Consider the following 27,434-nt stretch of genomic DNA (forward strand, 5'->3'; position numbering starts at 1 on the left):
AGTACAGATGTCCTTGAACTGCTCTTTGTAACACTAAGCCATGAGAACTATTTCCTCTAAATAATGGACAACAGTACTTTTTAAAAAGGAAAGTCAAAAGAAAGAAAGAGACTCTGTAGTTTCTTTAGAAGTTGGTTTTGGTTTCTTCTTTGCCAATTCGGATGCCTTTTATTTCTTTTTGTTATCTGATTGCTGAGGCTACGACTTCTAGAACTGTGTTGAACAGCAGTGGTGACAGAGGACATTTTGCCATGATCCTGACCTCAGGGGAAAAACTCCCAGTGTTTCCCCATTGAGAATGATATTCGCTGTGGGCTTTTTGTATATGGCTTTTATGATATTGAGGTATGCTCCCTCTCACTCTTTGTAGATGACATGATACTCTATATAGAAAACCCAAAAGACTTGACCCCAAAATTGCTAGAACTCATACAGGAATTCAGCAGAGTGGCAGGATATAAAATCAATGTGCAGAACTCAGTTGCATTTCTATACACTAACAATGAGACAGGGGAAAGAGAAATTAAGGATTCAATCCCATTTACAACTGTACCCAAAATCTTAAGATAGCTAGGAATAAACATAACCAAAGAGGCAAAAGATATGTAATCAGAAAACTATAGAACATCATAAAGTAATTGAGGAAGACACAAAGAAATGGAAAAACATTCCATGCTCATAGATTGCAAAAACAAATATTATTAAAATGTCTATGCTACCTAGGTCACTCTACACACTCAATGCAAACCCTATCAAAATACCATGAACTTATTTCACATAGTTGGAACAAATAATCCTAAAATGTGTATGGAAACACAAAAATCCAGAATAGACAAAGGATTGTTGAAAAAGGAAACCAAAACTGGATGGCATCACAATTCTGGACTTCAAGCTCTATTACAAATCTGTAATCATTAAGACAGGATGGGACAGGTACAAAAACAGACACAGAGATCAATGGAACAGAATAGAGAACGCAGAAATGGACCCAAAACTCTATGGTCAACTAATCTTCAACAAAGCAGGAAAGAATATTCAATGAAAAAGACAGTCTCTTCAATGAATGGTATTGGGAAAATCGGACAGCCACATGCAGAAGAATGAAACTGGACCATTTTCTCATATTGTATACAAAAACAGACCCAAAATGGATGAATGAGAAATGGATGAGATAGGAATCCATCAAAACCCTAGAGGAGAACATAGGCAACAACCTCTTTGACCTCAGCTGCAGCAACTTCTGGCTAGACACGTTTCCAAAGGCAAGGGAAACAAAGGCAAAAATAAACTATTGGGACTTCGTCATGATAAAAAGCTTCTGCACAGCAAAGGAAACAGTTGACACGACCAAAAGACAACCTACAGAATGGGTGAAGATATTTTCAATTGACACATCAGATAAAGTGCTAGTATTCAAAATCTATGAAGAACTTACCAAACTCAAAACCCAAAGAGCAAATAATTCAGTCAAGAAATGGGCAGAAGACATGAACAGACATTTTTCCAAAGAATACATACACATGGCCAACATGGCCAACAGACTCATGAAAAAATGCTCAGTGTCACTCAGCATGAGGGAAATACAAGTCAAAACCACAATAAGATACCGGGCAGCCCAGTGGCTTAGCGGTTTAGGGCCGCCTTCAGCCCAGGGCATGATCCTGGAGACCCTGGATCGAGTTCCACATCGGGCTCCCTGCATGGAGCCTGCTTCTCCCTCTGCTTGTGTCTCTGCCTCTCTCTCTCTGTCTCTAATAAATAAATAAAATCTTAAAAAAAAAAAAAAAACAATAAGATACCACCTCACACCAATCAGAATGGCTAAAATGAACAAGTCAGGAAATGATAGATGTTGGCGAGGATGTGGAAAAAGGGAGAATTCCCACTGTTGGTGGGAATGAAGCTGGTACATCTACTCTGGGAAACAGTATGGAGGTTCCTAAAAAAGTTGAGAATAGAACTACCCTATGGCCCAGCAAATGTACTACTGGGTATTTATCCCAAAGATACAAATGTAGTGATCTGAAGGGGCATCTGCACCCCAATGTTTATAGCAGCAATGTACACAATAGCTGAGCTGTGTGGAAGAGTTCAGATTCTATTGACAGATGAATGGATAAAGATGTGAAATATATATAAAATGGACTAGTACTCAGCCATAAAAAAAGAATGAAATCTTGGATTTGTAACAATGTGGATGGAAATAGAGGATATTATGCTAAGGATATTATGCTAATCAGAAAAAGACAATTATCGTGAGTTCTCACTCATGTGAAATTTAAGAAAAAATCAGAAGATCATAGGGGAAGAGAGGAAAAAATAAGGTGAAATCAGAGAGGGTGACAAACCATAAGAGACTCTTACTCACCAGGCAACTGGGTGACGAACATTAAGGAGGGCATGTGATGTAATGAGCACTAGGGATTATTTGGACTGATGAATCACTGATCTCTACCTTTGTAACCAATAATGCATTACATGTTAATTAATTGAATTTAAATAATTTTTTTAAGAAGTTGGTTTTGGTTAGCCTCTAGACAAGAACTTTGTACCTCTCTCAATGGAAATATGCATCCGGTACACTAGTCAACATTTCAAGCTAAATATTAGACAGAATGATCAATTTCTGTTGCTTTTAATCTATGTAAATGCCAGGACATGTATTATTTTTTTAAAGATTTTATTTATTTATTCATGAGAAACAGAGAGAGAGACAGAAAGAGAGGCAGAGACACAGGCAGAGGGAGAAGCAGGCTCCACGCAGGGAGCCCAATGGGGGATTCGATCCTGGAACTCCAGGGTCACACCCCAGACTGAAGGCAGGTACTAAACCACTGAGCCACCCAGGGATCCTTGACATGTATTATTCTATGAAACTTTGTAAGTTTAGCATCAGACTGAAACAATACTACGCCTGCTCTACATATGGCAGCCATTTTTATATACAAACTCCTCCTCTCTGGTGTGTATACACACACATACATTGATTCTTCATCATTATTTCCATAATTTAGAATTATTCACATGCATAATCTATAAATGTACTACTTCAGAGGTTTTGTGTGTATGTAATCTAAGAAAGCAGTAAATCAGTTTGTAATAAATTCAATGTGTAAGAGACTAAAATAAGAATATAGACATTATATTTGGATTTTTAGGACTAATGTTTACAAAGTAGTTTCTTACTATCAAGGTTCTCAATCTCTTTTTTTTTTTTTTTCTATGAGATTCACTGTTAAGGAAGAAGTTTACATTCTGGATACATTTCTGTGGTATATCCAGATTTTTAAAGCATTTGTAGTACTGATGCCAAAGACAAATATAAGTCAGATAACACAAATTTCCAACTAACTGTCTAGACACTTTTCCAGTAACTAAGGGCCCATCTATGTGACATACTACATGGTTTGCCAAGCAGTGAGCTGGGGCCCAGGGTTAGAGAAAACCCAGCCTAGTCCACTGCAGCAAATGAGAATCTCAGAAGTATTCCAGTTCAATTCCTCAATCTCTATTTTACCCCCCAAGTCTTGCCCCAGGAAGAATCAGAAAATTCTCCTTTTCTGCTATTTAGCAAGTTGGAATGAGGAGTTTCTGAGTGTTCTATGAGTTCAGGTTAATGGTTCTTGCTATAGCAACTTGGAATTCAAAATTCATCTACCTAAAGAAACATACTGGGTAATGCTTCATGATACAGCATCGACAAAAGTATAATGTTGATTAAATAGTATATTCTGTACTTGAATGTCTATCCATCAATTATAATTTTTTCTAAGAGAAATATAAAGGCAAAGAACAATCAAGCAACTTGAAAATGGACTTTTGTAATGCAATAAAGTTTTAAAAAGCAGATGTCCTCTAATGGAAGTCCCACAGGAAAATGATTCTCTTACTTTGTATTAATTCTTCATATATTTCAGAGTACTATTCATAATTCCTAAAAGGATTTGAATCACATTTTTAAAAGAAGGTTGAAGCCTCTCAGACAAATAAGAGGTAAGAAGCAAACAGAATACAAATCTTAGAATTTTAAGTTAAAAGCATTTGATCTCTGAAGTCAAATAATAATAGTTGCTAAAATGTACTCTTAGATCTATTAGCTGGGTAAACTCATATTTTGTTAATTTTTTCTATTGTTTCATCTATAAATGAATTTAATAATATTGATATGAAAAGGAAGTCATAGCTAAGGGAAATAATATAAAATTTTAACACATGACTATCCGTAGAGTGATCATATTAAATTTTAATTTCCTACATCTTAGTTTCCCCATGAGTTTTTTGAGAATCTCTGTTACCTTCTGCTATTTGGGGGGTAAGCCAGTTTTAGGATATAGTGGTTTTTATTTAGAGAATATTAATGCTGAGTTGTGTTATTTATTAAGAATCCTTTATCTACTTGGAGGAAGATTGACTCCTGTTTTACCCTGCTAAGCCATTTGGCTCACATACAGAAAGCTGACAAGAAAACCATCAGAGACTTTGATTGATGGCCCAATAAACAGATTATTGGTCATAATAAATTCATCCATCTGATATTTTGAGTGACTTACTAGTTATTGGTAGGTATTGTTCATAAATAGTAGTTCAGTCTGTGTCACCACCAGGAATACAAGAGCAGGTCATTTATCACAACTCCTCAAATACCTGTAGTATATTATCATTATTCAGACAACCATGTTTTATCAAGTCTCCATGACCACTGAATTAGTCAATATTGAACCAGTACTATAATCCTCTAGTCACAAAATTTTCATCAACTAACCAATATATGATCTTATTTTATGTATGCTTAATACACTTTATTTAGTATATATTTGTGATTCATTAACATTGAACTAATAAACAACAGCACTATAATTCATGGTTGAGTAGGAATTTCTCTGTATTTCCTGCAAGGCACAGCACAGCCTTTTTGGGCTTAGGATCCCTAGACAGTACTTTAGTACCGTGCTTGAGGACCATGTTATACAGTGACATCACCAACAGAAGGCACAAAAAATAAGGCACTAAAAAGGCCACCAGAAGGACAGTTGTTTAGTATTAGAGCTGCAATAAGAAGGCAGTGTCACCTTATTTCTCCTTAGCTGATGACCTGTAGGTCTGGCAACTCGAAATTTTGCCCCACTGTGCATGTTCTTCAATGACTGTAAAAGTACTTTTTTTTAATTTAAGGGTTACAAGTACACTTTAGCAAGCAGGAATCCACATAAATGAGGACTGGCTATAATTCTAGATGGCATAATTCTTAAGAATCTGCCTCTAAATATATATTTGTGAAGGATGGTAAATATTTGGAAAATCTTACCACAAAATACCGAAAAGAAAGATGATAATAAATAGGTAAAATTGCTGGTGAGTAATATTGACAAACCAAGAGTAAATACCTTGAATCTAAAGTGGCTCTGATCCATTTACCATGTGATTTTCTCCAAAAGTGCTTACTGGCCAGGGTGTAAGATTAGCAGTGTTGAATGGCTATATTGATCCAAGAAGAAAAGTTACAATAAGTATAGTAGAGAATAGGGTACAAAGAATTGAATATGTGACAACAGAATAGTTGAATGTACATGATGTCTGTACTAGTTTAGGAAGTTGATAGGAACAAAAGGAGTTGAGTTGGAGAAACTTAAAGCTTCAGTGAAATCCAAGAGATTTACTTAGAATACGAATTGAAAGAGGTGAAGATAAGTGAAGTTGTGATCAGAGGTTATACGTTAGAGTTTAAATTTACAGAGGTATAATAGTTTGGGCTGCTCACAAAGCCCAGGGCTTCCCAAAGATAAGAAAGAGTATGAGTGGGTTAAACTGATTGATTCCTTGTAAAGAAATGTTCAATGTGGGAGATTGCTCACATTTATTCTGATGATTAAAGTTCTTGGAGTAGAGAATAATGTGAGCTAGGTGCCAACATCTATTATGAATAAAGGATGGGAATTCTGTAGAAGTAGTTACAAGTAGTGATAGAAGATGGTGTAGTCTACAGTCATGAGCCTCAGGAGGGAAGTGCTTTGTATGTGAGGGAAGTAGAAGAACCATCTGAAATTGGAAACAGGGACCTGGGAGGACGCCAATGTCATCTTAGTCTCTTGTGTTCTCAGTGGTGTAGGAGGATGAGAGAATACAGTGTTCCCTTTAGGAGAGCTGCAGGGGAGATTAGTATGCTGAGGCTGAGAGCCAAAGTTAAATTATGTCAACTGTGTTCAGAGAAAATCATGTGCAGAGGCTTGGATTTAAGGCGTAAGTTTATAGTGAACGATGGATTCAAGGGAACAGGAAGAGAGTATGGGAGTGACAGTAAAAGGGTGCAGCAGAGGGCAGTAGGGAGAAGGTTGGGCAAGAAGGGAGAGAAGCAGCTAGGTTGGGTTTGTATATGCAGTCGTGTTTAGGGATAACTCAGTTAAAGGACTTAATGGATTTAACAAGTGTCACCATTCCCACCAGAAACAGGTAGAAAACTCAGGTAGTAGTAGAGACCTGAGGAGTTTAGCAGTCTAGAGTCCTCTTTTATCTGGTATATCTAATCTTCCCCAGGCATACAACTGCAATGGGACCAATTGCTGGGCATGTATGTTTAATGAGAAAAACAAAACAAAACAAAACAAAAACTGTGTATGTCCAATGAACTAGGAGTAAACTACTGATACAATCTGACTCAGTGACCTTTTCCTAAGAGATTTTGGGGCTGTGATGAAGACACAAGGCTGTGTATATCTGGTAATAAAGCTTTAAGATGCTACACTCAGGAGCTGGTGGTAGCCATGTGTCCGGTCATGTAGACCAGAGGAGGGTTGTTGGGGTTTTTTTGTTTGTTTGTTTGTGTTTTTTAAAGATTTCATTGATTTATTTGAGACAGAAAGAGATATTGAGCTGGGGGTGAGGGGGAGGAGAGAGAGAGAGAGAGAGAGAAGCAGACTCTCCGCTGAGCAGGGAGCTGGGTATGGGGACCAATCCCAAGATCCCAAGATCACGAACTGACTCAAGAGCAGACACTTAACAGACTGAGCCACCCAGGTGCCCCAGGAGGGGGTATTTTTATTTTAAAAGAGAATCAGCAGCTTTGTTTTTAGAGGAGAGTGATTCTTCTAAGGTTAAGAGAATAAATATCTAAGCCTCAAGAACTGTAATTATACGTTCATGTTATTTTTTTTTTAATTTTTTTTTTAACTTTTATTTATTTATGATAGGCACACAGTGAGAGAGAGAGAGGCAGAGACACAGTCAGAGGGAGAAGCAGGCTCCATGCACCGGGAGCCCGACGTGGGATTCGATCCCGGATATCCAGGACCGTGCCCTGGGCCAAAGGCAGGCGCCAAACCGCTGCGCCACCCAGGGATCCCTATACGTTCATGTTAAATGTTAAGGTTTAATTTTAAATAATCCCTCACTCTAAAAGAAAATGAATTTTACTAATTTTATTTGTATGTGTACTATTATGTGCACATATTATTGTGTGTACATGTGTCCTTACATATGAGTATATGTAGTGCCAATACCTCATGTATATAGTCTCATGCTGTTGCTTTGTCTTATTTATAAACTGTTATTCTTAATTCATTGTTTTGTTATGGCTTTCTTCTGTTTCTTTTCTTCAATCTTTTTCTACACTGTATTCCTCTTCAGTATTTTATAATGTTATATTTCTCTTTCTCTTTTCTTCCTTTTCTTGTATATTTTATAAACAGGAGATAATTTTATCTTCTATTTGGTCTAGTAATATTAAGTTGAGTTCTTTTTCCCCTTAAATTTTTCAACCTTATCAGAAAAAGTCTTTCTTTCTAATCTGCAACTTGAAATCTGTTCTAGCTTCTTGATTTTCTGTAATCTAAGGGGATGGGGCAGGGAATATAAGGAATGGTCAAGGCTATATACAGCTTTTAATTTTTTTTAAATTTTTTTTTGAGAACATCGACTCATACCATTTTAGGGATGCTGCTAAATCATCTAAAAAGAGTATTACCTAAAACACAGACAAAAATGTATCATATGTCTAAGGAGAGTACCTGAACTTGGACCATTCCCAGCTGGGAATCCTGGAAATGGGAGGCTCCCAGATCTCATCCTGCATCTATTTCTGAAACACGGAGATATTGACATTCTTAGTTATTGATAGGATATTCTATTTCTAGGTGGTTTTCCATCTATTATGCCAGCCCATTTCTATTTTAATTGATTACATGTGCTTTGCAGAGAGCTGTCTATTAGTGAAGATTGCAAGGATTTTTTTTTTTTTTTTTTTTTTTTTTTTTTTTTTTTTTTTGCTTACCCCTTTTCTCCAGTACAGCCTCTGGAGATCTAGCCAGGGAAGTGGGATCCAGTCTGATGAGGAAAAGATTTTTCTTTGCTTATCCACAATTTTAGGGAGAATAACTGTACTTCAGCAATAAAAAGAACAAAAACATTTTGCTAAACTCTACTCATGTGTTCAGATCTATCAGATTTTGGTGAGAGACCTTCTGCAATCTGGTCATTCTATCACCTTTACCCAGGACAGTCAACACTCCTTTTAAATAGAGGGGAAAAAAATGAGGCTGAAAGTATGACCACCTAGTTCACCCCGAGTGACTCAACAAATGAGAGTGTTCTAGTTTATAGAAACTGTAGAAGTGTTAGGAATACAATTTCAGTGGAATTTTTAGTGAATACATTTACGAAAAACATAATTAGGATCATTTAAAATTACATAAATTTACTAGTAAATATAATTTGAGAACCTCAAGTGTTTTTTTTCTATGTAATTTTTCTGATTTTTAAATATTGAGTGGAATATGAATCTAGATATTCAAGGTGAAAATATTAAATTTATGTCAATTGAAGTGTAAGAATCCTAAATCTGATTCCCATTTTTATACCATCACGAGACCAAGAACTATATGCCCTACCTGGATTGACCAACAATACAAAATAATTACCACTATTTTACCCAGGAATTTCTTAAGCTACAGCAATATAATCTGAAAAAAGTTAAAGCAAATAAGGCTACACCTTTGGATTCACCCATTGTCTACCTAAATGTCTAAAACATGTTCTTGGCAGAACATACTAAATTATTATTCTTTTCTTAAATACCAAATGAAGGCTCACTAAATCTGAGTTCAGTGTCTTCAGTGCTTTGTCTATCAAATGGTTTAGATTCATACACTATCCAGAAAAGAGCATAGACCTTCAGGATAAATTTCAGCAGTGATTTAAGAAATAAAAATCAAACTGTCCCTGGTAGACATTAGATGTTTTCCTTTAAATTGTATTGATATGGAAACATTCTAAAGGTCACCTTTAGTGGGGAAATCCCTTTACCCTGAGGAGCTATAGACATGTTTAAGGTCTTAGAATCTCTTTCTTTTTTTTCTTTTTAACACTTTTTTAAAAAGAAAATTTGTTTAGACCATCAGACTAGTGCTTTTATGCTCCCCACTTATCTACCAACTGAGGCTTTTATTCTTAACCAGTGGGTTGGCAGATTCCCAATTTCTTTTTGTTTTGGGGGGAAAAAGTATTTTTTCTTTCACTGCTTTGGCTCAGCTGGTCTGCTGTCTGCCAGCCTTTAGAGATGACTGCCTCCATTATTATTTTATGTGTATTGGATTTGGCAAATATTGTGACTACAACTGTTGCCTATACTGAGTTCCTCTTTTTCACTGACAAGAAGCTGTTGTGTCATCCACAACTGAGATATCCACCCATGGCTCACAAGTTGTAATTTTTATGGGGGAAACCCAAGTTCATTCATCCTCTTCTATATTTCACATGGCTGTTTCTTTATTAATAAAACACTAAGAGTTTTTTTTTTTTTCAATCATTTCCATAAATTCTAAGTCCTATTTCACAATCACTCTACCCAACATGGCCTAAAAATGCAGGTGAATGTAAATGAGAGAAATAGAAGATATAAAAAGAGAGTGAACATACTAAAAGTGCTGGAACAGAATCCAGACCATTAATGATGTCATTGTACTCGATGTAGCAACCACAGCTACGACCAGGGCTGATGTGGTTTGCACACTGGTCTGCCCAGTCTCATTTGTACAGACTCAGCCATTGTTGGTGAGTCGTAGGGTTCAATATGAACAGTAGAAGCATGTCAAGCACCCTGGTTTCCTACTGCATGCATGAAAGCAGAGTGGCAGTCCTTAAGGGGTCTGAGTAGAAGACAACTGAGCCACCAAAAACTCAACTCAACCATAACTTCTTCAGTAAAGCCTTCTCTAGTCCTAAGGCAAAGTTTGGTGATGCTGCCTCAGTTTGCACAGAAGTTACGTATATGGCTAATATGACACTTATAATATGCTATCATCATTATCTTCTTACTCATCCTCAGGACCTCAGCTGGAGATGGCTAGAGAAGGGAGATATCAGATCTCTGCTGATATTTTAAACCACTTGCAAAATTGTGCAAATGTAGCAAGTACTTTCATCTTGGTCTTTTGGAATTTTGCATGCCAAGCCCCCCTATTCACATCAATATAAAAATTTTACTTTTGAATGTCCTTCCATGCACATTGACTTAATAGTTTACCTTTGCTGTCAGACTACCTGAATTACAGAACTGAAGCCCTGGGTTATATGTTATAGTGATACAGTCTATTTTTTTTTTCAGATATATAAATCTTCTCAACAGACATTAGGGTATATACCTAATATTGCACAAACAAGCATTCAGTATGGGGCAGTAATCCTTTACCAAACTCCTAAGGTCTAAATTCTGGAAAAAAAAAACAAAAAACAAAAAACAAGTTGTGGGCTTTTTTTAAATTATTACTTTCTTTTTGAAACTTTCATTTGACAGCACAATCCAACTTCACCAGAAATGAATTGCCTATTTGCTGGCAAAACTGAACCCAAATTGCTATATGATTACTTATAGTCTTTATTCTATGGTATTTCAAAAGTCGTATGTTATACAAATAAAGTGTTCAATTATGGGGTGTCTCAGTCTCCACTGAGATGTTAGATATCATAAAGTATATTTCCCATGTTACCTTGATAAAATCTGAAAGATTCTAAATTTCCATGTTTCTTCCCCAACTGTTTGTATAAAAAACTGTGAACCTGTAGATATTCAATAACTTTTTTGCTAAATTAATGACTTCTATCCGCATCCACCTTAAAACTCAAAAGTGCTTCCTGTACCAAGGGATGCTATCTACAGTATGCAACTACCAGTCTAACTCCCTTCCCCTGACTCCCTCACCTTCTCCTCCCTCCCTTACTTCCTCACTTGACTGATTATTTTGGTACCATGCAACACGGAATAAGTGTCTGCTTTCATGACTTCTGTGACTTCCATTTATAATTAATATTGCACAAGGTATCTTTTAATGTACAAATTGACTAGTTGTAATTCAATTTCTCCGGGAATCTGAAGTAGAAATGGGACAATTTTCATAAGCAGCTCATAAGATTCTTCACAGCAGCATTGGTAAGTTGGCCTAATATTGATAGTTTTATGCAAATTATCACAACATGCCACAAATTCTTGAAAAGAAAATCTTCTAAGAATACACAGTATTTAATCTCCCTTTTACAGACTTTCATCAAACAGGATATCTCCTAAAAGCAATTATCTAAATTATGCATGGATAGCTCAATAATTTAATGTCTACATATTTTTACTAAAACAATTTGTCTCAGTGTATCTTTTTAAAAGTGCTTTAAGAATTCTAAATAAAAGTAACTAGATAAAACAATTATTTCCGCAACAAATATACTTTAAAATTGACTTTCACACTTAAAAACTTTACAAAGAATTTATGATAAATAATACGCACTTTTACTATTATGCAGTAGATGAGAAATTATTTTTAAATGATTGAATAATGAACATTTAAAAGTGTCAGGATTATAAGCAAGTACTGAAATGAATACAAGGAAAAAAGCAACTTTAATTAGTAATTAGTCCAATTATTTTCCATGATTGTGATATTATTATTATTTAATTTGGGAGGTCTTTTAATATGTCTTATTTTGGAATACTTAGTCATAATATACATTGATATATACTGTTGCTTACTTTCAAATATTTTAAAATGATAGCATGGTCCATGAAGTGCAAACCTATAATCTCTGAAAGTATAAGTTCAAAGGCTGCTTTAAAGTGATAAATTAGTTTTGTCTTTTGAGCTTTGGAAGAAAGTTGGCCAATTGAACTCATAATATATATAGAGATATATATTATTTCATTTATTCATCAAAGTACTTATATATTGCAGAACTTTTTCTAGAAATCCAGGATGGTAATGAATCAGACAAGATCTTTGTTATTCAAAACTAAAATCAAATGTAGTGAAATTGACAAATTATTAAATAAACTGTACTAGGGAGGAAGTGGGAAATAGGTTAAATAGGAAGAAATAGGCTTGAGAGGCAAAAAAAAAAAAGAGTGGATAGTACTAAAAAAGCTTCAGGGAGGCAGTTTGATGAAAGACATTGTAGAATGAGAATGTATGTGTACTTGGGGTTGGTTGGCACAGTATAGTGCAGGATAGTAGGTACTTAATACAACAGCAAATGCAAACATTTACATGAAGGGTCATAAGACACTGAATGTAAGTTGCTTTGTTATGCTGGGGAACAGAGTAAGACTGAGAAGAGTTTCGTGCATCTGACAAGGTTAGAGATGTACCCAATGAAGGCCAGACCATAGAAGCATTTGTGGTCTTGATAAGTAATTTGGGCTTTGGTGCATGGAAATGTGGGACCCTTTAAGGGATTTTAGCCCAAGGAGAATTAAAATAGACTGAAATTACAGAATTATCTATGCATATTCATACTGCATGATAAAGTTGAGTCCTGTAGGACTAGAGTCAAAGAAGACTTCCACAAGAGTCCATGTGAGGTAGAAAAACAGTCCAAGAAAAGGCAATACTAGTAAGCTGGACAAAATGGAATTTAAAAGCCAATAGAATGATAAAGGCCATATGCTTTGGGTCTCAGGCACATCTATGCTTGAGTACTGACTATATTTGCTACTTACAGTACAGTGTTTGGAAAACTATTTAATCTGCCCATTCTTGGATCTTCATTTGTAAAATGAGAATCATAGTGTATACTCACAAGGTTATTGTGATGATTAAATGAAATAATACCTGTAAAAGACTAGGACAAATCTGAAACATTATGAGTCTCAATAAATGTTATTATTATTTTTTTTGTTAAGAGTACACCTCAAATGAACAAAAGAATAAAGCAGAAATAAAATGGCAAATAGTAGACATTTGAAAAATGTTACAACTGCAGAAGTGCTCAAAATTATGCAAAATAATTTGACACCAAGGGATAATTTACACCCGGCAGATTAGTCAACATTAAAAGAATGAGGGACGCCTGGGTGGCTCAGTGGTTGAGTGTCTGCCTTTGGCCCAGGGTGTGATCCTGGAAACCCAGGATCCAGTCCCACATCAGGTTCCCAGCACAGAGCCTGCTTCTCCCTCTGCCGTGTCTCTGCCTCTCTCTCTCTCTCTCTCTCTCCATCATGAAAAAATAAATAAAATCTTAAAAAAAAAAGAATGATTAATACCCAGTGTAGGCAGATAGATGAGACCATGAGCCCTTAAATTTCAAGTGAACAGTATGGTTGTTCTGGAAACTACATGGACCCAAAGCCTGAAATGTGTAAATTCTTCGACCCATCAATTTCAAATCTGGAATGTTATACTGTAGAACTAAACAGAAAAATATCGCAATATAAATAAGGATGTCATTGGTATCATTGTTTGTGGTAACAAAATATTGGAAACAACCTAAATATTCAACTAGGAAATGTTTAAGTAATTTATGTTGTAATTTACAGAGCAAAATGATGTTCAGCCTTTAAAATGATGAAATAAATAGATATTTATTACTGTGTCAATATCTAAGTGGTATTTGGCTTTTTGAAAAGCAAATACACTGTAAGCTAATTTTTTTATTGAACTCATAAACATACAATCACATATGGTAAATTGGATATATCTGACTAAATTCAGACTTATTAGAAGTTGTTATAGTAAAAGAATGAGGTTTACAAATAGAGAACTGTGAAGGGAAAATTAATTAATGAAATTCCCTTTGGAAACAAGAGCTCTTTTTACAGCATTTGTGTTATAAAAAAGGAAACATTTTACTCACAAATGGAAGTAAAGAAGGTGAGGCTATATCATGTGATCCAATAATTTCCTGACCCCAGAGAAAACAAGTTGAGGGTCTTTGTGTTTTGTTTTGTTTTGTTTTGTTTTGGTTGTCGTTGTTTGGAACTTTTGCTCTCCAGCTTAGGCTACTTCTCCATTCATTTCCTCTCTAGTACTCTGACTTTCTCTAGCTTTCCTTCTGCCACAGGTACTTTACAGGCCCTAAACATATATTTTTTAGTTAAATGTTTGGGCCAAGAGGTGAAGGGTGGCTTATTTTGTTAGCTGCTTCTGTTAAATTGTTAGATCCTCTACTCAGAGAGACTGAGATAGCAGTGTGGGAATGTTTTAAGAGCATAGTAAAGAGATGTAAAACACACTAAAGAAGACATCAATCTAACCCACATCCTCTCTTTGGAGGCCCTCTCCTTTCCAGTTCCTAGTGATATAACTCATCTTGGTTAGCTACAGTAAGGCTGATTCCCTCCAGTTTATTTTCTAAAATTTTGTAAGAGTTATGGGGAAAGACAGGCTTTTTTCCTCCAGGTATATAAGTTAAAAAGAATATTCAATCCTGGAACTCTTGGTGCCATTTTTTTCTGTCATAGGAGAAGACATTGCCTGGAAAATGAAGCCAACACAGAGGAAGGATGAGGAAGAGAGAAAACAGTTGTGTCCTTATTATATTGTTGAGCACCTGTATCCCAACATGTTGGAAGAGATTTAGGGGCCTAGACTAGTGGTTCTCAAAGCATGGTTTCCACTCCTGGCAATTTGTTGGAAAATCAAATTATTAGTTCCCATATTAGACCTATTGAATTACAACTCTGTAGTGGGCCTGACAATTTTAAGACGACCAACAGGGGTTCTCAGGAATGCTACAATCTGAGAGTCACTGTCTAGACTTTTTAAATACATGAGCCATTAGATACCTTATTTATATCTCTTTCCTTTGAAAAGCCCTAATTAACACAGCCACTGGGATAAATTGAGTAGGTGGGGTTATCTTAGCTGATTAATATTACAGACCCAAAGGAAATTGGAATAATTTTTTAGTGGCATAGAAATGTATGGGTACGTGATTTCATGGAGCAACTTTCAGCAGTCCAGATATATAAGTAAATACAGCAAATTTTAAGAGTTTTCAGGGAAGTTGTCTCAGACAAGCAAGATCAAGGAGTGGGACCTTAGCTGAAGGTTCAAGAAGGCAATGAAGCCATAGAGGAGGTGATTGATGGAGATATAAAAGATATAAAAGATATAACATCAATCATTGTGTGTAGGGGGCTGTGGTTAAACATTTTTATATCTGAAATTGAGTTAGAGCATTAATAAGAGATAACAGTATCCAAGATAAGGATATAAGAACAGATGACAAGGGTTGTTGGTATTGAGATGATCAAACAACTCTGGATTCCGAGGTCAACCACGTAGACATCCACAAAAGTTTAGCCAGCTGACAAATTCCATAATGAATAAGAGAATAGTCAGGACATAGGTAAAGAAAAGCAAAAGGTATTTTGAGGGTGTCATAGCTAGATGAAATGAGCCTCAGAAATGGATGCAGATTTATAAAAGTGGACAGTTTGGGTTAAGAAATAACACAGGCAGGTATGAGAACGGTAACAGTATAACTGCAGTACATTGTACATGAAATGCGAGATTATAAAAACCTCCACCAAGAAGAACTAAGAGAAGCAATGCTTAAAGGTGGAGGAGAGAGGGTAGTGTTTCTTGAAGACCCAGCTTTGGAGGCAGGCATCTTGCCATGCTCAGTAAGAAGTGACACTTCCATTGTCTGGAGAGACTATTGTTATGTTAAAAGATGACAGAGAAGCAACACAAATAAGCATACTCTATTTAGCTTCCATTTTCTCTGCTAAGAATAATATTCACAGTGGAAGCAAGTTAAAGAGGAAATTGAAGATGAAGATCATTTATGTTCTGTTACTGTACATTAACATTTACCTTAGTCAATACATGATTGTAGTTGATCTATTTCTATAAATAATTTGTAGAAACTCTTCACAGGAGGTTCATTTTCATGTGTGTGAATAATGGGGGTGGTGCATTCACTTGCCACTTAGACAAATCAGCCTTGATGCTTACTGGGTGGTAAATGCAGCCTGGCATTTCTATCCATTCTTCTTCTGAGGATTGTAGGCTATACAGTATCATGGCTGTTTGCTGGCTGAGCATCTGTGACTATCTTTACTATAGAGTGTTAAGTTATAAGTAGGGTGCTCAGTTTTGTTTTTTTTTTTTAAGATTAATTGATTGGTTGATTGATTTTAGGGAAAGAGAGCATGTGCAAATGGGGTTGGGGAGAGGGGCAAAGAGAGAGAGAGACACACGAGTAGACTCCCCACCGAGCAAGGAGCCTAATATGGGGGCTTGATCCCAAGAATGAGATCACGACCTGAGCTGAAACCAAGAGTCAGAAGCTTAATTAATAGCTACCCAGGTGCCCCAGAGTGCTTTGTTTTTAAATAGTGCTCGTTATAATAGACATCAGTGTGGGCAGGCCTAGTGGCTCAGTGGTTTGGTGCCTGCCTTCAACCCAGGGCCTGATCCTGGAGACCCAGGATCGAGTCCTATGTCAGGCTCCCTGCATGGAGCCTGCTTCTTCCTCTACCTGTGTCTCTGCCTCTCTCTGTGTGTCTCTCATGAGTAAATAAATAAAATATTCTAAAAAAATAGACATCAGTGTATCACTATTAGAGTTAGAGTTGAGAAACTTGTTTCCTGTTGTAAATGAAAATATTCATTCAGGCATGGTGTAGATAACAGAAATCTATACGTTTGTACATGTGTCAAACTATTCTCTGGGTTAATAGTTAACAGTCATTTTTGTTGTCCTTTCCCCAGAAAATATTCTTTTTAAAAAAAATTTTTTTTTTAATTTTTATTTATTTATGATAGACACACACACACAGAGAGAGAGAGAGAGAGGCAGAGTCACAGGCAGAGGGAGGAGCAGGCTCCATGCACCGGGAGCCTGATGTGGGATTCGATCCCGGGTCTCCAGGATTGCGCCCTGGGCCAAAGGCAGGCGCTAAACCCCTGCACCACCCAGGGATCCCACCAGAAAATATTCTTATAAATAATCCTAGGTCAATGACATAACAACTTTAGCAAAAATAAGTGTATTATTTTCACCCATTGATCAGACCTTCCTCAATTCTACACTCTTGGGAAAATAATAGAAATAAAAGTTGAAGAAAACAGAAAATACAAAAATATGGCTTTCAAATATTTTTCTTCATAATGTTACATGTTCAGTAATGTTTGGTTTTTGTTTTTGTTTATTTGTCTGGACAGTAACAGATAGTCCCACTGCTGGGCTTTATTTAGTTCCATAGATTCAGACCAACAGAATAAATAAAATAATAAAGTATATTTTATACTGAAAGTTGTATTTAAGATTGATTCATTTCTGCTACATATTCATGGAAGTCTACTTGTCCTTAAGCTACAATGTTTTTCTTCCCATTTAAGCAAGCACCACATATGTAAATCTAGTCCCACCACATTAAAAAGCACATATATTAAGAATGTTAAACATTCTCTATACATCAAAAAATGCTTCTGAGTGGCTCCCAACAGAGCATGTCTATCTCCAGCTAATGAGTTTTAATGTATGATTTTCTTGTACCTCGCTTTTCTTTACACATCAATCTGTTCATGGCATCTGTCATGCAAACAGTAACAGGAAAACCGCTGGGGCTGTCAAGGAAATGACACCTTTCTCCTTTACCAGAGTCTGAAAATGATGCCCAGATTTCTCTGAAATTCTCCAGGCAAACTACGTCTTTCTTTTAAAACCAATACCATCTGCCCAGGCAGACATTTGTGAGCCAATTGTCACATAAAAGATTTTAGCTGATTTCTAATGCTCAAGCTTGTTACATTAGGTTATCAAGCTTTCACTTAACTAGATGACTTACCTTACACATTTCAAATTGAAGATGGCTATTAGAGCATAGAATGCTATGGTTAATCTTAACCAAACTATAGGATGCTAACAGCAGCAGCCTTGGTTTATATTTAAAAGTAAAATCGGGATCCCTGGGTGGCACAGTGGTTTGGTGCCTGCCTTTGGCCCAGGGCGCGATCCTGGAGACCCGGGATCGAATCCCACATCGGGCTCCCGGTGCATGGAGCCTGCGTCTCCCTCTGCCTGTGTCTCTGCCTCTCTCTCTCTCTGTGACTATCATAAATAAATAAAAACAATTTTAAAAAAAATAAAATAAATAAATAAAAGTAAAATCACTCAGTATCTCTTTCAACTTTATATATATATATATATAATCATATATATATATGATTATATATATATATGATTTCTGAATGTTTATGCTTTTTTTCAGAATGAAAGTTGAGAACATTGTAAAATATGTATAGTATAGTACATACTGTAAATGGGTGTAACTGAGTATTGTTTCACTTTCATGTTTTTTGATTCAGTTTAAATTCAGATATAAATTTAACCAATATAATAAAATTAAGTACAATCTCAATAAAACACTCAGCTGCCGCAAGAAAATCCCTTCTTAATCATTCCAATTACATGGCTAATTGTATTCAGCAGATAATTTATTCACAAGAGTATTCTTTTTTACCTGGTTTAGCTAGCTAATCCAATTAACATAATTCTTTTCCCCCAAATCCATAAAATTCCTCAAGTATGTATCATCTTAGACCAAAATATATATATATATATGCTTTATACATGTATATACATGCACATTATATATCATGTCAGAACTTTTTTTCACTTGAAAATCTTTATTAGCATTCTGTATAAATACATCTGTAGCATAAATTTTAATGTAGTCCAGGATTTCCTTGTGTGCATGTACCACCTAAGTAACATCTTTAAGGAGCTGTTATGAAGTTACAGTGTTTTCCTGTTACAAAAAGCATACAGATGAACATTTTAATAAAGTTTTCCAATTCCGTTCATTTTTATAACTCCTCAAGGGTTATAATTGATCATTGAAAAGGTGTGAATATTTTAAGAATTTTTATATATACTATATTTTAAAAATTATTAAATTAAAATCCTTCATCACTGCATAAATGTTTCCATTTCACCATAAACTTGTCAACATTAGATATTTTAATTAGTCACTTCCTGATAATTGAAAAAATATTCTCATTGTTTTGTTTCCTCGATAACTAGTAGGATTTAGATTTTCCTTAAGTTTCTAGAACAATTGCACCACGACCAAGTGGGATTTATTCCTGGGCTGCAAGGGTGGTACAACACCCACAAATCAATCAGTGTGATACATCACATAAATAAAATAGAGGACTAGAACCATATGATCCTCTCAATAGATGCAGAAAAAGCATCTGCGAAAATACAGCATCCTTTCTTGATTAAAATCCTCCACAGTGTGGATAGAGGGAACATACCTCAATATCATAAAAGCCATCTACAAAAAGCCCACAGTGACTATCATTCACAATAGGGGAAAAACTGAGAGCTTTTCTGGTAAGGTTAGGAACATGACAGGGATGTCCACCATCACCACTGCTGTTCAACATAGTACTAGAAGTCCTAGCCTCAGCAATCAGACAACAAAAAGAAATACAAGGCATCCAAATTGGAAAAAAAAAAAAAAAAAAAAACTCTCACTCTTTGTAGATGAAATGATACTTTTTGTGGAAAACCCAAAGATTCCACTCCAAAATTGCTAGAATTCATACAGCTGTTCAGCAAAGTGGCAGAAAATAAAATGCACAGAAATCAGTTGCATTTCTATATTAACAGAGAGAGAAAAAAGAGAAATTAAGGAATCAATCCCATTTACAATTGCACCAAAAATTGTAAGATACCTAGGAATAAACCTAACCAAGGAGGTAAAGGATCTGTACTCTGAAAAGTATAGCACCTTAATGAAAGAAAATTCAGGAAGACACAAAGAGGTGAGAAAACATCCAAGCTCATGGATTGGAAGAACAAATATTATTAAAATGTCTATGCTACAAAGCAATCCACACATTCAATGCAATCTCTATCAATGTATCATCACTATTTTCCACAGATCTGGAACAAATAATCGTAAAATTTGTGTGGAAACACAAAAGACCCTGAGTAGCCACAGAGATGTTGAAAAAGAAAACCAAAACTGGTGGCATCACAACTCTGGACTTCAAGCTATACTACAAAACTGTGATCGTCAAGACAGTATGGAACAGATACAAAAACAGACACATAGATCAATGGGACAGAGGAGAGAATCCAAAAATTGACCCTAAACTCCATGATCAACTAATCTTCGATAAAGCAGGAAAGAATATCCAGTGGCAAAAAGACAGTCTATTCAACAAATGATATTGGGAAAATTGGACAGCCACGTGAAGAATGAAACTACACTGTACACAAAAATAGACTCAAAATGGATAAAAGACCTAAAAGTGAGATAGGAATCCATCAAAACCCTGAGGAGAACATAGGCAAAAACCTCTTTGACCTCAGCTGCAGTAACTTCTGGCTAGACATATCTCCAAAGGCAAGGGAAACAAAGGCAAAAATAAACTATTGGGATTTCATCAAGATAAAAAGCTTCTGCACAGCAAAGGAAACAACTGACACAACCAAAAGACAACCTACAGAATGGGTGAAGATATTTGCAATTGACACATCAGATAAAGAGCTAGTATTCAAAATCTATAAAGAACTTATCAAATTCAAAACCCAAAGAACAAATAATCCAGTCAAGAAATGGACAGAATATATGAACAGACATTTCTCCAAAGAAGACATGCACATGGCCAACAAACTCATGAAAAAATGCCCCACATCACTTGGTTTCAGGGAAATACAAGTCAAAACCACAATAAGATACCACCCCACGCCAGTCAGAATGGCCAAAATTAACAAGACAGGAAACAATAGATGTCGGTGAGGATGCAGAGAAAGGAGAACCCTCTTATACTGCTGGTAGGAATGCATGCTGGTGCAGCTGCTCTGGAAAACAGTATGGAAGTTCCTCAAAAAGTTAAAAATTGGGACACCTGGGTGGCTCAGTGGTGAAGCATCTGCCTTTGGCTAAGGGCATGATCCTGGAGTCCCAGGATCAAGTTTCACATTGGGGTCCCCATATGGAGCCTGCTTCTCCCTCCACCTATGTCTCCGCCTCTCTCTCTCTGTGTCTCTCATGAGTAAATAAATAAAATCTTTTTAAAAAGTTAAAGATCCCCTAAAACCCAGGAATTACACTACTAAGTATTTACCCAGCAGATGAAAACATAGTGAGCTGATAGGGTACTTGCATTCCAATGTTTATAGCAGTGATGTCCACAATAGCCAAACTATGGAAAGAGCTTGGATGTCCTTCAATCACTGAATGGCTAAGGAAGATGTGGGGTGTGTATGTGTGTGTATAATGGAAAATTACTCATCCATCAAAAAAAGAAATCTGACCATTAGTAATGATGTGGCTAGAACTAGAGGGTATTATACTGAGCGAAATAAGTCCATCAGAAAAAGACAATTGTCATGTGATTTCACTCATATGTAGAAGTTAAGAAATAAGGGAAGTTAAGAAATAGGGGAAGAGAGGGGAAAATAAAATCAGATGAAATCAGAGTGGGAGACAAACCATAAGTAACTCTCAACTGTAGGAAACAAACTGAAGGTTGCTGGAGAGGAGGTAGGTGGAAGGATAGGATAATTAGGTGATGGGCATTAAGGAGTACTTGATATAATGAGCATTGAGTGCTATATACAACTGATGAATCACTAAGCTCTACCTCTGAAACTAATACTACACTTTATTAATTAAATTTAAATTTTAAAAGAGTTTCTAGAACAATTTATTTGTGTGCGTATGTGTGTGAGACTTATGTCTTTGGCCATTACTCCATAAAAGTGTTGATCAATAACTGTGGACTCTTTAAAGATATACATCTTTTATATAATATATAAATTACACAGATTTTCCTTATTTCCATTTGCATTTCAAGATGATTTAATATCATGTTTTACTTGCACAGTTGGTCAATCATTTTTATCAATATTGTCTTGTGCAGTTTCTATCATTCTTTATCATTCCTTATCACTCTTAGAAAATTTTTCCTTGCTCTACAATTATAGAAATATTAAGCTACATATTGTCTTAGAACTTTTATACTTTTATTTTATATGCCTAATTTTAATATCATTTAATAATGAATCTTTAACTACTTACTTGAAATATCATATTTAGTACATGCCATATTTTGATAAATCATGAGATACAAATCTGTGTTATATCCCTTAGGCTATTTGTCTATTCCTGTTTCAACAACATATTCCTTTAATTATTTCACACATTTAAATCTTTCTTGGAAAAATTCTTTTCTGAACTTCCTCCCCTAACTCCATTACTCTTTGTTTTAAGGATTGCTATAATTATTCACACATGTTTATTATCCCAGGTCAATTTTAGAATAATTTGGTTAATGTTCCCAAGAAACAGAAAAGTTTTTGTTAGTTTTTTACCTGAATGTCATGGAAACTTCCAATCATATCCTATTACCTATTCTCCTTTCTTCCTCTTGCAATAAAAGACCCAAAATGTTAGCAGCATGCAGATTGCTTAGCCTTAAAGCTAACTCTCTATGACTATGTGATTAAATTTTAACTTGTGGGGAGAACTGGGTGGCTCAGTGGTTTGGCAATGCCTTTGGCTCAGATCGTGATCCTGGGGTCCTGGTATTGGGTCCCACATCTGGATGCCCATAGGGAGCCTGCTTCTCCCTCTGCCTGTGTCTCTGCCTCTCTCTCTCTCTGTGTGTGTCTCTCATGAATAAGTAAATAAAATCTTCAAAAAAATTTACTTGTGAGTGGAAGTAATGAGTGTAACTTCTAAGTCCTTTCTTTATAATCAGTTGTCTTAGATCACTCATCTTATAATTGATACATGAGAGAAAAAAAAAACCTTCTCTTTTATTTAAGACAGCATATGATATTTCTTGTAGCACAATGTCCCCAAACCTAACAAACAGAATTGTATTCTCGGATGTGGGAAGCTTACAAAAAACAGAATATAAAGGATTGGCTTAGCAAATGTTTAGTAACTAGAAAGAACATGGATAATCCTATAGTCCCTCTATCCAGTCACCCATTTTATGGAAAGGAAAAGCATTTGGCAGAACATTTTCTTGTGATCACCTAAAAGGTAGGCTCATTGTCCACCAAAGCCATACTAATCAAGGAACTGGTTGAGAAAATGATTACCATGTCTGCTCATTATTTTTCAGTAAAATATAGTGAAAGAGACTTGTAGCCAAAAATTGGCCAGTCTGCAAGCAGAGATGGAGAAAAAACAAGCTTTGTTTATGGGAGGCTCTGTCTGCCAGTGGCCTGAAATTTAAATTGATTGAATGTTCAGAAATCTGAAGCCTTAACAGGCTGGAAGTTCCAAATGCTTCTGTATGGAAACAGCAGGAATTAAGTTTAGAGTTCAAAAGCAGACTGAAAGCAAACAGCAGATTAAGGATGTTGCCCTCAGACATGAAGTCATGGTTACAAATCCCTCAAGGGAGTTCCCATTACAGGACAGAGAGGGATGACTAAATTCAGAAGCCAACCAACATTAGAAGAGAGCATTTCCTGAGTAAGCTTAGGAAATGTTACCAGAAGAGATCTTTGTGAATGGTTATTTCACACAGAACTTACTAGAAGGAAGTAGACCAGAGACCACTAAATTTTGGAGAGAATTGTATTACCAAATAAATTACAAACCTAACCACAGAAGCCTATTATTGCTCTGCCTCCAAAGCAACTCTCAGGTCATGAAGCCTCCATATTCTCCAATAGCCACTGAAAGAGTGGCTGCAGGGCATAATCAGTGAGGGAGAACCTGCAAAGAAAGGGCCAAGTAGGGGCTATCAAGGACTGTGGAGAAGGAAGTTCCTTCTATAAATCATCAGGGTTGGCAAGATAGGGATTAACCCAGGAAATCACTCCCTCTGGTGCAAGGAGTCTTCTGTCAAGCAGGATTTAATATCTGTAATAGACTAAAGGTTCCCATACCTCCTCTTTTCCAAATTGAAGTTATTAACCTTTTCTGCTCCTAATCTTCCATTAATATTGGTGTCTTTGATATTATTAGTTCCTCAATTTCTAGAACTCATTCTTGGAATGGATGCAACTAAAAAAGCAAAAACTTTTTAGCTGTGTGCTAGATGCAGAAAGTGTGTGGCACCCTGAGTTAACTTTCTAAATAAAGTGTAAGTGTGTGTGTGTGTGTGTGTGTGTGTGGGTATGGGTGTGTGTGTGCAAGCATGTGTATTATGGGACAGAAGTGTCTGGACTCAGACTAAGAAATATTTGTTTCTATTCTTTCATTCTTCCTTTAAGTAAGCATGGCAATTTAAAAGTTTGGTCTCAGAATTTTGACACTTTTTCACTGACAGTACGTTCTATGTCTTCTCTTGAATCTGGTGGGGTTTGTTGGTGTTTACCAAAATAGTACAATAGAGATGACACTAGGTGATTTCTTAAGGCTTCTTAAAGTGATTTATTAAGATAATGAATTTTCTGTGACATTCACAGGGTATAAAAACCCTCCCTAAGGAACATCAACACTTGCCATGTAAGCCAGCCAACTGCCCAGAGGCTGCCATGTTGAGAGAAAGCACCAGCTGGTACATGTGAAGGGACCACATGGCAAAGTTCTGGGATAACAAGACAGGGGAATGTCTGAGCAACCACCAGCTGCTCCATCACCCCATAGCTCTTCTCTAAGTCCCAATATCTTCTCACTCCAACTGTGGCAGAGATGCTGAGCCAAAATCACCCTAAACCATCTCATTTCCTAAGCTTCTGAAAGTCTGGGAAATAACATGATTGTTGTTCTTTTAAGCCACTAAGTTTTAGGTTGTTTTGTTATTAAGCATGTAGAAATTCCACCCTGTTTTGGAATAGAGACTACATTCACTTCCTAGTCTCCTTGGCAGTCAGATGTGACAACATGATCAGGTTCCTGCCAAGGAGATGTGTGCAAATTCTGAGACATCTCTTTAAATAAGACATGCCTTAATGTCTCTATCTTCTTCTAGCTTAGTGAAAGTAGAACATAGAAAGCAAATTTGTAAGCCACATACAAAGGATGACAGAACCACTCTGATATCCCAGGGTCTCTCACTTCTGGAAGGTAAGACTGAGAAAAATAAATTTCTTTCTATTCAAGTCACTGTATTTGATGGTTATTAGAGTACTTCAGCCTGTACTGAAATAAATGCAATGACATTGGAAACAGTCAATAATACTTATTTTCTCAAAAATGCAGATATCAACCTCCATTATCTTTTCTTTCCCAAGTGAAGTTGTATAGTTGTTTTTAATGTAGTTATGCATATTTTAGTACATTTGCCCTACGGTGTTTTATATTTTTGATGTTATGATTAGGAAGATATTTTGGTATTTTTCATTATAGTTTTAATTAGTTATTGGTATGCTATAGGAGCAAAGATTTTCAGATATTGATATTTAATCAATAAGCTCCATTATTAACAATTGACCTCAAATGATCAATTGTTTTCCTTTGGTTCTTACCAGTATGATGAGATACTACTCACTCTTGTTCTCTGGCTGACCTTGTTATAGAAATGTATGATTGATGTGATAAGCCTTTTTTTTTATTATGGTAAAAAACACCTAAAACACACAAATCTACCTTCTTAATTTTTAAGTATATAATACAGTATCATTACCTACATACACACCGTTGTACAGATCTCTAGACTTTTTCACCTTGCATAACTGAAACTCTATATCCATTGAAGAGCAACTTCCCATCTCCCCCTCCCTCCAGCCACTGGTAACCATCATTCTACTCTCTGCCTCTATGAGTCTGACTACTTTTGATACACTATATAAGTGGAATTATAAAGTATTTGTCCTTGTGTGACTGACTTATTTCACCTAGCATAATGTCTTTAAGCTTCAACCATGTCATAGCATATGATGAGGCTTTCCCTTTTTTTAAATATTTTATTTATTTATTTGAGAGAGAGCAAGAAAGAGCACGAGGGGAGAGTAGAGGGAGAAGCAGGTAGCCTATATGGGGCTCTATCCCAGGACCCTGGGATCATGACCTGAGCCGAAGGCGGACACTCAACAAACTGAGCCACCCAGGCATCCTGGTTTTCCTCCTTTTTAAAAGCTGAATAATAATTCATTATGTATACCACATTTCTATCCTGGTTATCATGAATAGTGCTACAATGGACATGGATGTGCAAATAAGTCCTCAACATCCTATTTATGATTATTTTGGAAAAATATCCAGAAGCAGAATTGATGGATCATGTGAGAGTTCTATTTTTAACTTTGTAAAGGAACCTCCATTCTGTATTCCTGACTTTAAAACTTATCACAGATTGGTTAATAAAATGGTGGCAGAGTAAAAAGATTCTAGGCTAACCCTGTCCCTTGAATAAATGACAAAAACTATCAAATCATCCTAAATATCCCAGAGATTGACCTGAAGACTGGCAGAAGAAATTCCACAACCAAAAGCAGAGAAGAGGCCTCACTGAAGAAGGTAGGAAGTGCAGAGACATGGTTTGGGAGAAATTGTAGCTGTTGCAGTGGGGAGGGAGCCATGGTCACAGGGAAGGGCAAGAGACAGACTAACACACAGGGGAGCACATGGGGAAAGTGAATCCCATCACAACCGGTTTGGAAAGTTAGACGGGGCTGAATTTCATGACTTCTGGCAAACAGCAGGGCTTAAAACCTGGAATGTCAAGGGGGGGAGGGCGTGGCTGGGATAGAGACTTCAGGGCATTGCATCACTCTTGGAGAGAAGATAGGTAAGCAATTCTCAGACATGCAGCTTGGAAACAGTAATCTGAAGAGTGCCTAGAGGACTAGAGCACATAATGGGGAGCTGATTCGCTCATCTCAGAGCACATCCCAGAGAGACAGCAATAAGGAAGAGACCCCTCTGGGAATAAAGGTACTAGCTGAGGCCATGTTGCTCCCCTGCCCCTCAGCATAAGCACAGGGTCGCCTGTGGGAACCGGTACAGTGTGCACACTAGCTACCTAACATGCTTACACCAAGCATATAAACATATTTACAGTGGCCGCCTCACACCACAGAAGAACCATCTTTCCCAGTCACATGTCCTCAATCTCAGCATAGTGGGTGCCATCCTCCTAGAAGACCAGCCCAAACCCCTGATCACCCCTCATCTCCCAAACAGTTTTACAGAGGAGCACCAGTTCTGGTGATGGCAAAAGGTGTCATTTCACTAACAGAGAAGAGCACGCTTGGTTAAAACACTTCCCATTCAGGCCAGGAACCAAACACTACCTACAACAGGC

The 27,434-nt window shown here is 36.5% G+C and overlaps 1 long non-coding RNA gene across 9 annotated transcripts in view; it reads right to left on the reverse strand.

The window, feature by feature from the left end:
• LOC140608082 (uncharacterized) overlaps nucleotides 1-27,434 on the reverse strand; it is an 848,352-nt gene that overhangs the window by 244,742 nt on the left and 576,176 nt on the right. The gene's annotated exons all lie outside the window — the stretch shown is intronic.

Source organism: Canis lupus, chromosome 17 (genome assembly GCF_048164855.1).
Source record: "Canis lupus baileyi chromosome 17, mCanLup2.hap1, whole genome shotgun sequence".
Lineage (NCBI taxonomy): Eukaryota > Metazoa > Chordata > Mammalia > Carnivora > Canidae > Canis > Canis lupus.